General features: G+C 54.2%; 1 pseudogene; it reads left to right on the top strand.

Annotated features, from left to right (window-relative positions):
- The first annotated feature begins 569 nt into the window (after positions 1–569).
- On the top strand, positions 570–7,657 carry LOC119359537 (annotated as a pseudogene).
- The last annotated feature ends 544 nt before the right edge of the window (positions 7,658–8,201 follow it).

Genomic DNA, 8,201 nt, shown 5'->3' with positions numbered 1-8,201 from the left:
AGACATGCTTCAGTTTCACACCGAGAGCAGTCGCAAATTGGATTTGGGCCACGAGATAACCTACATTACGTATGAGTGTCAGCCTTTTTCTGTTCTGATGTAGCCTGTACCGGCAGCAAGGCCGGTCAAGATCGCCACATTTACGCTTCTCCCTCTCCGTCGATCACCATGGCCTCCTTTGAGTAACCCTTAAGATAGTACGCGAGCACCACCAGATAGGCTGCCAAGGATCGCACGACCCGGAGGCACCACACCGATCGAGAAGAGAACGCACTCCCAAAGAAGATGTGGAGACTCAATTATATACTACTAGTAACATTCCCTGGATCTGTTGGATTAGATACTTCGGCCCCATGATCGATCACTCTGACCCAGCTCGCGTTCCGGTGTATGATCTCGAGAGCTCATGAGATAACATAAACAACTTGCAACCTGGCTCCAGATTAATTTGGCGAAATCGTAGACGTCGTTGCAGCGAGCTTCTCCTATCTCGTGGCATGTACTCCTATAAATCATGGCCATGCATTGCAATGTCGCATTAGCCCAGACGGTAGCAGTGGGGAGAGAAGATGAGCAATTCGGCTGCTTTGGCACCAGCATCACGCTCACGCGTGGCTGTGTTTCTTGCCTTCTCCCTCGTCTGGCTCTCCAGCCACGTCCTTGCCGCCGGACACCCTGACTACGCCGACGCGCTCGCCAAGTCGTTGCTCTTCTTCCAGGGGCAGAGGTCCGGCCGCCTGCCGGCGGACCAGGCCGTCAAGTGGAGGTCCAACTCCGCCATGTCCGACGGCTCGGCCGCAAACGTGAGCAAGCGATGTCTCGCACTCTACCACTTATCCTTGTGGCGCATGCTTGATTGTGGTCAACGTGCTGACCTAGAATTTGACTTTTGTTGACTTGGGTGCCGTGGATGGGCCGGGCGTATGTGGGCGGCAGGTTGACCTCACCGGCGGCTACTACGACGGCGGCGACAACGTCAAGTTCAATTTCCCCATGGCTTTCACCACGACCATGCTGTCTTGGAGCATCATCGAGTACGGCGGGCGGATGGAGGGGCGCGTTCACGACGCGCGCGCCGCGGTACGGTGGGCGACTGTAAGACAATGATTTGGGGAAACCAGCTCAACTCTTTAGGGGTGGCTTATCTCATATATATATATATATATATAATGGGTGTGTTACAATAGATACAATATACGTACACAAATACAGAAGCTATACATAGTCTAACACCCTCCCTCAATCTTAACCACTTTCTAAAAAACTGAGAAGGGTAAGATTGTGCCTACAAGCCTCGAACTGTGGTAAAGGCAAAGGCTTAGTGAAGATGTCTGCAAGTTGATCTTTGGAAGAGATGAACTTGATCTGAAGTTGCTTCTGTGACACACGTTCCCGTACAAAGTGATAGTCCACTTCAATGTGTTTCGTTCGGGCATGAAATACCGGATTAGCAGAAAGGTATGTAGCACCGATGTTGTCACACCAAAGGATAGGAGGCTGCGGTTAAGACATACCCAACTCCTGAAGCAAAGATTGCACCCAAATAATCTCTGCGGTAGCATTAGCCACAGCCTTATACTCAGCTTCAGTACTACTACGTGATACAGTAGCCTGTTTCCGAGCACTCCAGGCGATCAAGTTAGAGCCAAAGAACACAGCATAGCCCCCCGTGGATCGCCTGTCATCCGGGCTGCCAGCCCAATCCGCATCAGAGTAGGCCGAAAGAACCCGAGAGGAAGACGGCCGAATATGCATCCCAAAAGACACTATGAATTGGACATAACGCAGGATGCGCTTAACAGCCGCCCAATGAGTGTCGCGGGGAGCCTGAAGATACTGACAAACCCTGTTGACAGCATAAGAAATATCTGGCCGCGTAATCGTTAAGTACTGAAGCCCACCAACAATACTCCTGTACTCTGTGGCATCCGCAGAAGACAGAAGCGCACCATCAACAGCAGTAAGCTTCTCGGTAGACGACATGGGTGTGGTAGTCGGTTTGCACTTAAGCATCCCAGCTCGCTGTAATAAATCCAATGAGTACTTCTTTTGTGTCATAACAAGACCATCAGCACGAGAGGTAACCTCAACCCCAAGAAAGTAGTGAAGCTTCCCAAGATCTTTGACAGCAAAAGCAGCACCAAGAGAGTGAACAAGAGCATCAGCAGCATACCGAGAGAAACTGACAAGAATAATATCATCCACATAGACCAAAAGATACATAGTGACTTCTGGCTTCTGGAGAAGAAATAATGAGAAGTCAGCAGTGGATGACACAAACCCATGAGCACGAAGAGCTGAGGCAAGACGAGCATGCCAGGCACGAGGAGCTTGCTTCAGACCATAGAGCGCTTTGGTGAGACGGCAGATGTGATCAGGACGATCAGGATCAGAGAAACCAGGCGGCTGTCGCATATAAACCTCTTCCTCCAAGAAACCATGAAGAAAGGCATTCTGCACATCAAGTTGACGAAGAGACCAACCGCGAGTGACAACAAGAGAAAGAAGAAGCCGAATGGTGGTAGGCTTGACAACGGGACTGAAGGTGTCCTCGTAATCAAGACCATAGCGCTGCCGAAATCCTCTGGCAACAAGGCGCGCTTTATAACGCTCAATAGATCCATCCGAGTGCTTCTTCATTTTGAACACCCACTTGCAGTCAATAACATTAACCCGTGGTGGGGGAGGAACAAGAGTCCATGTCTCGTTACGAAGAAGAGCATGATACTCCTGCTCCATAGCCTCTCGCCAATGAGGAACACGCATGGCGGCCTGATACGAGCGGGGCTCAGAAGACGGATCCGCAACAGCAACAGCCAGACATGCTGCCAACCAAGCAACAGTACCATCCGTACGTTCCTTTGGTCGAAAAATACCACTGCGACTGCGTGTATGTGGACGTAACACAGGAGCCGTCGAGGTTGAAGAAGCAGCCGGCGAGGGGCTGGGCGACGAAGAGCCAGACGATGGAACCAGATCCTCCATCGTGACAGCCGGCTCGGTGGAGCCAGAACCCGCCAATGGGCTATCCAACAGAGTCGCAGGCGAGGCCGGTGGAGCGGACCAAGCCACGGGCGACGCCGACGTAGTGGGCCGAGCTGCAGGAGACGCGGGCGAGGCCGGCGTAGCGGGCTGATCCGCTGGAGACGGGGGCGAGGCCGGCGTAGCGGGCCGAGCCGCGGGAGACGCAGGCGTCCCAGGTCGATCAGGGGACGAGGCCGGTGCCTCAGGTGCATCCACCGAGCGTGTATGGGCACACGGATCGAGGCCATGCAACGTCGCGGTGTGATCGACGTGCACAGTAGAGGGCGGCGGCGATGATGATGGGGAGTCCTCCAAAAGCTCCAAACGAGCCCCACATCTGGTTCCTGCACCATGGTTAGGCAATAACACAGGAGAGTATGCAACACCATCAAATTGGTCAGAGGCAAGAGAGGATGAATGCATGGACGGAGGAGTATCTGTGGACACAGGTAGATTGGCAAACGGAAAGACATGCTCATCAAACACCACATCCCGAGAAATATAGACACGATTAGTGGGAACATGAAGACATTTGTAACCTTTATGAAGGGAACTATAGCCAAGAAAGACACACTTTTTGGACCTAAATTCCAGCTTGCGTTTATTATAGGGTCGAAGATGCGGCCAGCAAGCACACCCAAAGACTTTAAAGAAAGTATAATCGGGTTGTTCATTAAGGAGAAGTTCAAGGGGAGTCTTCATGTTGAGAACTCATGTGGGAGTACGGTTGATAAGAAAACAGGCAGTGGTAAAAGCATCACTCCAAAACCGGAAAGGAACCGATGCATGGGCCAAAAGAGTGAGACCAGTCTCAACAATATGATGATGCTTACGTTCGACGGAACCATTCTGCTGGTGAGTATGTGGACATGCTAAACGATGAGCAATCCCAAGCGACTGGAAGAAGGAGTTGAGGTTGCGATACTCGCCACCCCAGTCCGACTGAACATGAACAATTTTATACTTGAGAAGACGTTCAACATGTTTTTGAAACTGAACGACAATATCAAACACATCAGATTTACGCTTAATAAAATAGAGCCAAGTAAAACGACTGTATGCATCCACAAAACTAATATAATAGTTATGACCACTGACAGAAGTTTGGGCAGGGCCCCATACATCCGAAAAAACAAGTTCTAAAGGATGTTTCACCTCACGGCTAGACTCCAAAAAAGGAAGTTGATGACTTTTCCCCTGCTGACAAGCATCATACACTGCTACATCATTATTGCTAGAGACACTAGGAAGCTCATGACGATGCAAAACATGACGAACGATAGGTGTGGCAGGATGACCAAGACGAGCATGCCACTGTGACGACGAGACACGAACTCCACTGAAAACCCGAGAGACTCCAGGATGCTCCAGACGGTAAAGACCCTGGTAGAGACGCCCACTAAGCAGAACGGCCCTCGTGTCCCGATCCTTAATAAAAAGATCAAACAGGTGAAATTCACAAAAAACATTATTGTCATAAGTGAGTTTAGGAACGGGAAGGAGATTACGCGTCACAGATGGTACTCTAAGAACATCACGAAGCTGAAGCCTCCTAGTGGCATGACTAGTGAGAAGGGATGCTTGACCAATATGGGAGATGTGCATACCTGCTCCGTTGGCGGTGTGGATCTTGTCGGAACCATGATAGGGCTCGCGAGGATGAAGCTTCCCCATCTCATTCATCAGATGCTCCGTCGCACCAGAATCCATGTACCAGTGCGGATCAATGGAGTAGGACTGAGTATGGCCCTAAGGCTTCTGCGGGGCCGGGCGATCAGCCATAGCCACCTGACGCGCAGTGTTGCGTGTATCCTTGCCGTCATTGCCGAGACCGAGGAAACTCTTCTGAAAGCGACGATGGCACTTGGAGGCCCAATGACCGTCAAGACCACAAAGCTGGCAGACCCGCCGACCCCCATCACCCGGTAGCGTCAGAGTAGGGGTGGACGAGGCCGGAGGAAGCGACGCGGGCCCCTTGCCCGAGGCGGAGGACTGGGCGCCGCCGGAGGGGCGACCACCTCGGTAGGCCGCGTTGGCGGAGGAGGAGCCGCGACTACGGTTGGCACGGCGCGCCTCAACTCGCTGCTCAGTAAGAAGAAGCCGAGAGTAGACCTCATGCGCCATCATGGGGGTCGTGTTGCCGCGCTCATTAATGATCTCAACTAAGCCATCATACTCTTCGTCGAGGCCGTTGACAATGAAGGAGTTGAACTCAGAATCGGTAAGCGGCTGTCCAATGGATGCCAATGTGTCAGCAAGAGCCTTGACCTTGTTGTAGAACTCCGTTGTCGTGGAATCAAGCTTCTCACAGGCACCAAGCTCGCGACGGAGAGCACTGACCCGGGCTTGCGACTGTGACGCAAAAGAGCGCTCAAGGATGGTCCAAGCCTCATGGGAGGTCTTCGCGAAGACGACGAGCCCAGCAACAGCCGGAGTGAGCGAACCCTGGATGGAGGAGAGGTTCGCCTGGTCCTGCCCCGTCCATACACGGTGTGCCGGGTTGTAAACCGGGCCGTTCACGCTGTCCACCAGCGCAGGAGGGCAAGGAAAAGTGCCGTCGACGTAGCCAAGCAAGTAGTGGCTCCCAAGGAGCGGAAGAACCTGCGCACGCCAGAAGATATAATTGTCGGACGATAGCTTGACGATGATGAGGTTGCCGAAGTGAAACGGTGGATGCAGCGATCCCGTGGAGGCACCTGCCGGAGGCGCGTACGCCATGGGGGCAGGGGCGGGCGGCGCGGGCGAGACCACGGGATTGGAACCCGCGGGCGGCGGTAGCGCCGCCGGAGTGAATCCCGCCTGAGGCGCGGATGGCATGAGCCCCACCGTGACAGCCGACGAGGTGTCCTCGGGCGCGAAAGCCAGAGGCGCGATGACGCCGGACGACGAGGCGGGTGAAGAGGCGCTCGACGTATGAACCGTCAGTGCAAGCCCCGACGATGAAGGAGCCGGAGAGTTGTTGGAGAAAAACGAGCCAACGCTCCTGGTCCCGAGCTGCGGCGGCCGCATCATGGCCGAGTCAAGCGGGAGCGAGAGGAGGGCGGCGAGCGAGGCCGGGAGAAACCCGACAGAGGAGGAGCTGGAGGCGGCGGCACCCGACATGGCGGCGGCGGCGCGATCTGGTGGCGGCGGCGGCGCGATGGAGGGGGCGGCGGCGGGGTTAGGGTTTTGCGGAAGCGTGGATCGTAATTAGGTATGTTACCATGTAAGACAATGATTTGGGGAACCAGCTCAATCCTCTAGAGGTGGCTTATCTCATATATATATATATAATGAGTGTGTTATAATAGATACAATATACGTACATAAATACAGAAGCTATACATTGTCTAACAGCGACGGACTACCTCCTGAAGGCGGCCAAAACGACCCCGGGCAAACTCTACGTCGGAGTGGGCGACGCCGACTCCGACCACCGCTGCTGGGAGCGGCCGGAGGACATGGACACGCCGCGGAATGTGTACGAGGTGTCGGCGTCCGCCCCGGGGTCCGACGTCGCAGGGGAGACCGCGGCCGCGCTCGCCGCAGCCAGCCTGGTCTTCAAGGCCGCCGACCCGGACTACTCCAGGAGGCTGGTCGCGGCGGCCAGGGACGTGATGGCGTTCGCTTGGCAGCATCAGGGGAAGTACAGCGACCACGTCGGCGGCGGCGTCAGCAACTACTACCCGTCCTACTCCGGCTACAAGGTGCAAGCCAAATCCTTCAAAAGATCACGCCGTGCAACGAATTGGAAATCCTTATATAGCGCTCCTGCGTGTTTCTCGTCACGACTTTGCGTGCACGGTGTGCAGGACGAGCTCCTATGGGGATCCGCATGGCTGCTCTTGTCGACGAAGAACAGCTCCTACCTCAACGACCTCATGTCCCTCGGCGCCAACGACGGCGTCGACATGTTCAGCTGGGACAACAAGCTCGCCGGGGCGCGCGTCCTTCTGTCACGGGTAACTGAAACACACCATGCAACCCTCTCCAATGCCAATATGCCATATGCAGCTGACAAATTGCATCCGTCCGAGCAGAGGGCTCTGTTGGACAGGGACAAGAGGCTGGAGCCGTTCACGCGTCAAGCGGAGGAGTTCATCTGCCGCGTCCTGCCCAAGTCCAGCTCCCCTTCGTCGACGACGCCGTACACGCCGGGCGGGCTGATGCACCGGTCGGGCAACGCCAACCTGCAGTACGTCGCCTCGGCGAGCTTCCTGCTCACCACCTACGCAAGTACATGGCCGTCTCCAACCGCGCCTTCTCCTGCTAGAACCTCCGCGTCACCCACAAGGCCCCCAGGGCCCTGGCCAAGAGGCAGGTGGACTACGTGCTGGGCGACAACCCGCTGGGGATGTCCTACATGGTGGGCTACGGCGCCAGCTCCCCTCATAGGATACACCACAGGGCGTCCTCCATGCCGTCCGTGGACGTGCACCCGGCGCACATCGGCTGCCAGGAGGGTTTCCAGAGCTACCTCTACGCCGGTGGCCCTAATCCCAACGTGCATACCGGCGCCGTCGTCGGCGGGCCGGACCAGAACGACGCGTTCCCGGACGACCGCACTGACTACGCGCGGTCGGAGCCCACCACGTACACCAACGCAGCCCTCGTAGGTTGCCTCGCCTACTTTGCCGGCAGCTACAAGAAATGACCATGGCTACCACGTGGAATCTTTACCGTACTATCTCCGTCTCAAAATATAAGATATTTTTCAGTTTAATTTTAAACTGAAAAAATATACCTCGTCTTACAATATGAGACGTTATATTCTGAGACAGAGGTAATTACAATTTCGCGGATAGAAAACAACTTACCGAGGTGTTAATTAAGCGTTCAGGAATTTGTTAGAAATCCCACGTTGGCAGTAATGAAACCATCTGGACTGCATTTGAATCCCGAAATTGCTTCACGAACGACACCATCTGTGTGATCGTGAGAAGCAAATCTGACAATACATGACAGCGTTGGGTGGGAGGTGTGTGAAGCAATTTCAAGTACTGAAACAATCTGGACTGCATTTGAATCTCGAAATTTCTTCACGGGCGACCCCATCTGTGACGATATTTCCTTCCCAACTGCGCTAGCATCAGCTTTGAAAAAAACACAATTGCCTAAACGTTGTTGGTGCTGCCACGTAGTATCATGTAGGCGTCGGGCACAAAATTATTATCTGCGTAGAAGAGCTCTTTGAATCT

The sequence above is a fragment of the Triticum dicoccoides genome, chromosome 2A, assembly GCF_002162155.2.
Source record: "Triticum dicoccoides isolate Atlit2015 ecotype Zavitan chromosome 2A, WEW_v2.0, whole genome shotgun sequence".
Classification (NCBI taxonomy): Eukaryota; Viridiplantae; Streptophyta; class Magnoliopsida; order Poales; family Poaceae; genus Triticum; species Triticum dicoccoides.
The sequence above is the reverse complement of the archived record's forward strand: the minus strand, read 5'-3'. Positions and strand labels throughout refer to the sequence as shown.